Source organism: Camelus dromedarius, chromosome 14, assembly GCF_036321535.1.
Source record: "Camelus dromedarius isolate mCamDro1 chromosome 14, mCamDro1.pat, whole genome shotgun sequence".
NCBI lineage: Eukaryota > Metazoa > Chordata > Mammalia > Artiodactyla > Camelidae > Camelus > Camelus dromedarius.
The window spans coordinates 45,283,653-45,290,992 of record NC_087449.1 but is presented as its reverse complement, the minus strand read 5'-3'; positions in this window follow the sequence as shown (position 1 = coordinate 45,290,992).

Sequence of the window (7,340 nt, the reverse complement as noted above, 5' to 3'; positions counted from 1 at the left end):
ATGCGTGCTGACACATTCCTGCGCATGGTGCCGACCCACGCCCAGCAGGGATTCACATGCAAACACACCCTCACTGACCTAAGTTCTACAGACACACCTGGTACACACCAGAATCCACGTCCAAGTGACACATCTGTGCCACACTGATACCCTAATACCGATGGACACAAACACTGTGACACTGGCACCATTGACATACCATTGACGTATGAGTTAATGATGCATGGTACACACGAATACACAATATTCACACACACACACACTCCTAAACCCACTGGTTGCTCTTTGTTCAGGCCCCTGGTCTTTATAGAACACGTTTTCTGCTTCTTCCTGGGCAGGTACCAGGGCTGGACAGAGGATGAGACTCGGTGCTGCCCTCAAGCAGCTCTGCCTCTTGTGGAGGAGGGGAGATGACACACAGTATTCACAGCTAGTTCATGCACAGCACTTATCACACGGTCCTCACTGTTCTAAGCACTTTACATGGATACGCTTTTAAAGTCTTCACAACAGCCTTTGGAGGTAGGTACTATTATTAGCCTCAGGTTGTAGTTTGGGGGGGGGCTGGGCACAGAGAGGCTAAGTGACTTGCCCAAAGTCACACAGCTCTGGAGTGGTAGAGCTGAAATTTGAATTCAGGCCATCGGGCTCCTAAGAATGTGTAACTTCTACGTGTCGTTTCCTCACATCTGCATCTGGCCCCCAAACCCATGTGCCACCCCATCACAGCCCCAGATCCACCTGCCCACACAGACACTCACCCAAGGTGCCAGCCTGGCTCCTTTGGACTGACCCGCCTGGGGGAATCCACCTATTTCCCGGGAGGGCCGTTGTGCAGGGAGGGTGCAGCCCCAGGACTTCGAGATGGGGCCTCCAAAGGGAGAGGCCGTTCACTCTGGGAAAGGCTCTGGAGAGGAGTCCCAAGGGTGGGCATGGGCTGTGCTTTGTGGGTGTGGTGTCCGAGCAGACAGTGCCCCTCCGTCTCGTTTGTATGTTTGTACGTCACCAGCAATGGCTGCTCACACATGTGGGCTCTCCCAGGGCCGGGGCTTGGGGCAGGAAGGCTGCCAGGGAACTGGTTTTCTCCAACAGGGAATGGGGAAGGTGAGCCAGGAAGGCAGACAGCAGTGAGCCGGGCCTGGAGGTCTTGTTCCTTGGGACAAGTTTGGGAAAGGTGCTTTGGGCTGCAGACTAGTGTCGCAGCCTGGAGCTGGGCTGCCCACGTTCAGTCCCTGTTCAGGTCCTGACTTCTGTCTGACCCAACCCTGAGGGCAGGTCACTTCACCTAATCCTCAGTTTCCCTGTCGGAAAAGTGGTACTCACAAGATCACATGACACACAGGATTGCTGGGAGGATGACATAAAATGACATACTAAAGTGCCTGGCGCACTGTGGTGGGACATACAGGCCCCTCTGACCCATTGGCTGCTGAGTTGTTGGGACCTTTGTGGAGGGAAGCTGCCAGATACCATGGTGAGGTCCAGAATCTGGAGAGGGGCTTGACTGTCCATCTGGGAGGGAGTTTCAGATCAAGGGGGTGCCCAGGTGGCTGGGGTTGGGGTTAAGCTGGCTGGGGGATTGCTCTGTACTGAATCGTGTCCCTACAAATTCATACATTGAAGCCCTAGTACCCAATGTGATGGTTTTTGGAGGTGAGGCAGTTGGGAGGTAATTAGGTTTAGATGAGGACAGGGGGTGGGGTCCCCATGTTGGGATTAGTGCCCTTATAAGAAGAGGCACCAGAGAGCTTGGTCTCTCTCAGCCCCCTCTTCCTCACAGCGTGCAGAGAGCTCATGTTAGCACGCGGTGAGACGGCCGCAGCCTACCAGCCAGGAGGAGGATCCTTCCCAGGACCCAACAATGCTGCATCCTGATTTTGCTCTTCAAGCATCCAGACCTGTGAGAAAATAAGTTTCTGTCGTTTAAGACCTCCTTCTCCCCCCAGGTCTGTGGCATTTTGTTCCAGCAGACTGAGCTGACCAGGACAGGGATGGAGGGCTGCTGGAGAGGGTGGGTGTGAGGCCGGCACTGAGACCTGGCTCTCTCATTGACACCAGCAGCCCAGGACTTGTCTTAGGTCCCTTCCTCACTTGTAAAATGGGGGCCTGGGTTGAACTCTTTCCACAGGCCTGCTCCATTTCGATGCCATGTGACCCTGGATACGGGATCTTTCCCAGCTCCTTGGTGAGTCTCTGGAGGGGAGTGGTGGAGGGCAGGCCTGAGTGCCCCTACTGCCTACCTTCCACTCCATCTCTGGAGCTGTGGGTCTGTAGTGGTGGGGGGTGCGGTGAGGGGTGGGGACGATATTCCCACCTTGACCCTCCCCTGTCTGGACTGGAGGCATCAGGGTGACTCTGTGGCCAGGATGTGGGCCAAAACACTGAAGACAGTGGTTTATACCCAGGATCTCTAGGACCTGGGGAATCACTGACACTGCCCTAGGGCTGTTTTGTCCCCACGAGCCAAGCTGTCCTTACCACTTCAGCCCAGCTGTCCCCCTACCTCAGCCCAGCTGTCCCCTCCCCTCAGCCCAGCTGTCCCCTCAGATCAGCCCAGCTGTTTCCTCCCCTCAGCCCAGCTGTCCCCTCAGATCAGCCCAGCTGTTCCCTGTCCTCAGCCCAGCTGTTTCTCAGATCAGCCCAGCTGTCCCCCTACCTCAGCCCAGCTGTCCCCTCCCCTCAGCCCAGCTGTCCCCTCAGATCAGCCCAGCTGTTTCCTCCCCTCAGCCCAGCTGTCCCCTCAGATCAGCCCAGCTGTCCCCTCCCCTCAGCACAGCTGTCCCCTCCCCTCAGCACAGCTGTCCCCTCCCCTCAGCACAGCTGTTTCCTCCCCTCAGCCCAGCTGTCCCCTCCCCTCAGCACAGCTGTTCCCTCTCTTCAGCCAACCACTCTCTCAGTATAAGCCTCGCTGTTCTTAGCGTTAGACAAGATGACCTTCCTGTATCAGCCCAGCTGCTTCCCAATGTGAGTTCTCTCACCTCTGCTCCCTGATATCAGCTGTTCCCCATGTCACCCAGCTGTTCTGCCTTCTCAGACAAGTGGCTCTGCGCTCACATCAGGCCAGGTGTTCTGCCCCATCTGCTCAGCTGTTCTCCCCCTGCGTCAGCCCCAGCTACTCCTCCTCAGGTCACCCCAGCTGTTCCCCTGCACATCTTTTCAGCATCTTTCCCCAGAACATCAGCCCAGCTGTCCCCCACAATCAGCTGGCCCTTCTCTCCTTACATCAGCTCAGTGGCTCCCTTTTCTGGGAGTGGATGGGCTGTATTGGGTTCCCCCAGGGGAGCCTCTCTGGCACTGCTAGGGGGTCCCCCCGGCTCTGGTCCAACTTCCTTCATCCACACGGGGAGCAGGGTCAGGGCCTGTGGTGTCTAATCCTGGAGTCATACTCCACTCTTCCCTGAGAGGCGCAGGGTAGGGAGGAGGAGCCACCCAAGACTGGAAGAAGATAGAGAGAATTCAGGCATCCCCGTCCTGCTATTGACAGGAGGGATCTTAGCATCACCTCCAACTCCTCCCGGAGGCAGGGGAGTACCTGGCATTACCCCGTCCCTAGAGGGGCAGGAGGAACCCCAGGTATTCCACACCACCCCAGCTAGAGATAGAAAAGACACCCCCTTATCATCTCCGTCCTCAAAGAGATAAGAGCAACCTCTGGAATCGTCTTCCCCACCCTAATCTGAACCCCCATAGGAGAAAAGACAGATCCTGATTAAATATGCAAATCCAAGCAGATGGCGGAGCACAGTGATGGACGGGCTGTCAGGAGAGCATGTCACTGTGTGATGTGTGTGCCTGGGTGTAGGTATGTGTCTGTGTGATTAGTGTGTGGATACAGCGTGGGGGAGGGGAGGAACCTGGGGCGGTGGCACTGCCTCTGGCCAATGGGGCTGGATGGGGCGGGGCAGGGAGTCTCTAGGAGGGAGGAGAGAATGGGATGACCTTCCACCGTGGGCCAGCCAGGGAGCTCCCTGTGTCTGGTTCTCCAGGCTCCTCCAAGCCAGGATGCTAATTCCGCTAGATCAGGGCTGGGACAGGAGGGGATTTGTAGGTATAATCTGCACCTGTATCTCTGCTCTTGCCATCGGCCAAACAATAAAAGACACAATATTTACACAACTTACCAGGGGAAGCAATATTGGGTCATTGATTTTGTGTCCCTTGGATTTTCACGGTCTAAACCTTAATGGTTTTTAATCATAAAATATTAGCGCCGCAGGGCACTTAGCACCGGCACCTTGCTAGTGAGGGATGGCTCCCCCACCCTCTCCACAGCTCCAAAGGGAGCACCCCAAGGAGGAAGAGCCAATATCCCCCAGACACACATGCGCACGAGCGTGCACACACACAGACACCCCCACACACTCATACACCCACACACCCACCCAGAGCAGCTGAGCCTCCAGGAGCTTGCTGTGGAATTGGCCCAGGCCTAGGCACAGTTGGGGGAGTCCCTGGAAAAAGGGACACCTTATGATCAGTCCCCCCAGGTCTAGAGGCAGAGCAGGAATAAAGAAATCAACACATCCTCAAAAAAAAAAAAAAATGGAGATACGGCTTCATCAGGGATGTTTAGAATAAGAGCTTTTGCCCTTGTCTTTTCCTCCTCCAAATACACCCTTCATCCCAGCTCAGTGTAGGGGAACTCCTCCCCACCTGTCAGATCTCCTAGGTGGGGTGTCCACAAGGACGGGACCAAAGTCACATTCATTTCTGTATATTCAGCACCTGGCCCAGTGCCTGGAGCATCACTGGCCTTCAGTATTGGTTGAATGAGTGAGTGAACGTGCTAGACTCTGAAGACGGGTTTCCAACAGAGGCTTTTCGTTCATTCAACAAATATTTACCGATCTCCTACTATGTGGCTGACCTCAGAGATAACTGACCCAGCCCTGCCCTCCCATGGTATGTTGGCTGGGGAGGCCCTGTGTGCTGGGGGTGGGCTCAGAAAAGGGGATAGAAAATGAGATGGAAAGGCTTTTGAACAGGGGGCTTGAGATGCTTGAATGAAGCTCAGCCTCCCCAGGGAGCCACTTTGAAGAACCAAACTTGTGAGATGTTGAGATCTGAACACAACCCCTCTCAGCCTCTTCTTGTCCCGGCTGGGGGGGGGGGGGGCTTCCAGATGGGGCTTCCTTGGAGGATGAGTTTTGGCTGTTGTGTGTGTGTTTGTGTGCTGAGAGCCCCACCGACTTCCTGGGAGAGGCAGTTTCTCCTGTGCAGAAGAAGAGGTGGGTGGGGTGGGGGAATGTGGTTGCTGTTGCTTATTTTTTCTGAAAGTGAACACACTGCCCACCGTCCCCTGCCCCTCCCCGCCTCAGTGCCCGCGGGGAAGTCGATAGCAATGGATTAAACATCGAGGAGAAGGTTGAGAGCACAATTGGAAGAAAGATAAAGATAATTAAAACTAATTCCAACTGTTCCCAGAGAAATCAATTTTGTAACTTCAGGGCGTCCCCCAGCTTGCTCCCGAGGCTCTGCAGCGCCGAGCAGAGGGTGTGCACCGGAGGGTGCAGTGTGCAGACACAGAGGTGTGTGCAGGTGGGCGCTTGCACATGCATGTGTGTGTATGTATGTGGTTTCAGGCCCAGGTGTACGCACATGTGTGCTTTGTGTATGTGGGGGAAACACACAAATGTGTCTCTGTGGGTCACTGGCCCTTGGTCTCACCTTTGACCCTGGGTAGAAGGGGCAAGAGAGTCAGGGTGGCTGGGTGGGATTAAGACCTCCTCTGCTAAACCAAGGCCTTCTTTTGTCTGCTGTGGAGGCCTCCTGGCTAGTCCAGCTCCCCTGTATGCACGCGGGGATCTGAGGCCCAGACAGTGGATTCTTGCCATGGCTCACACAGCAACTGAGAAGCAGAACTGGGACTAGAATGCTGGTCGCCTGGGCTTCCTTTGCTCTAGGGAGCTTTCTTTGCACTGGCCATTTGGGAGAGGGCAGCCAGGGGTGGCGGGGGATGCAGATCTGACCTTATATGGCTGGGAGCTCCTGTGTGAATGGTCCCTAATTCACTCACTCCCTCACTCATTCTTTTTTTTTTAAGTGTTTTTTTTTTGAGTTTTATTTTTTTAACTTAAACTTTTTAAATTGAAATATAGTAAATATAGTCGATTTACAATGTTGTGTTAGTTTCTGGTGTACAGCATAGTCATTCAGTTATACACACACACACACACACACACACACACACACATTCCGTTTCATATTCTTTTTCTTTAGAGGTTATTACAAGATATTGAATATAGTTCCCTGTGCTGTATGATAGGACATTGTTGTTTATCTATTTTATATACAGTAGTTAGTATCTGTGAATCCCGAACTCCCAGTTTATCCCTCCTCATCCCCTTCCCCCACTGGTAACCATAAGTTTGTTTTCTATGTCTGTGAATCTGTTTCTGCTTTGTAAGTAAGTTTATTTGTCTCATTTTTTTTTTTAGATTCCACATGTAAGTAATATCATATGATATTTGTCTTTCTCTGTCTGGCATATGGCAGTATTTCATTCTTTTTATGGATGAGTAGTATTCCATTCAATCATGTATATACATATATATATCACATCTTCTTTATCCAGTCATCTGTTGATAAACATTTAGGCGGCTTCCATGTCTTGGCTATTGTAAACCACTCCATCATTCTTTAAACACAGACTGAGCAACCTACTGTGTGTCAGGCCCCATGGACTCTCTGGCTCGGTTGAGGGCTGGTTGGTCACAGCACCTCTGGGAGATGCTGGGTCCTCTGGAGGAGAGGACTGGTAGGTGGTGGCAGACTCGGAAACAGAGCCCAGGACAGAGCGCTCCCAAGAAGTCAAACTGGCGGCAGGTGCACCCTGGCTGAGGCGGCTCTGCTGGCGTTGCTGTCACAGCTGGTGACTTTTCACAAGGACCTCATGGCTCATGGTGCAGGTGACCCCCAGGTGAGTAAGCCAGGTGAGGGGGCCCTGCTCGCCATCACACCCTCCATGGTGAGCCTGCCCGGGCGAGGGCCAGGGCGAGGGCAGAGTCTGTTATGTCTCTGGGTCGCTCAGGATCTGGCACAGATCAGCAGGCAGTGGGTGCTCCTCCAGCACAGGACTGGCGTGTTAGTAAACCCTCAAGCTGCTGAAGTGAACCCGAAAAAACAAAGCGAGGCAAACTACTTACATCGAGGTATGGTCATCAATTGCTCTAAATGACTGGTCCCCTCTACCTGCCCGGGCTTGTGTCCTCATTTGTAAAATAGAGCAATATTATCCACATGGCAGCTGCTGTGACTTTCAGAGGAGGTTCTGTATAAGATGTGCCCAGCACATAGTTTTCTCTTCTTGTGGGCCCTGGGTTTCCAGGAGTAGGGGGTTG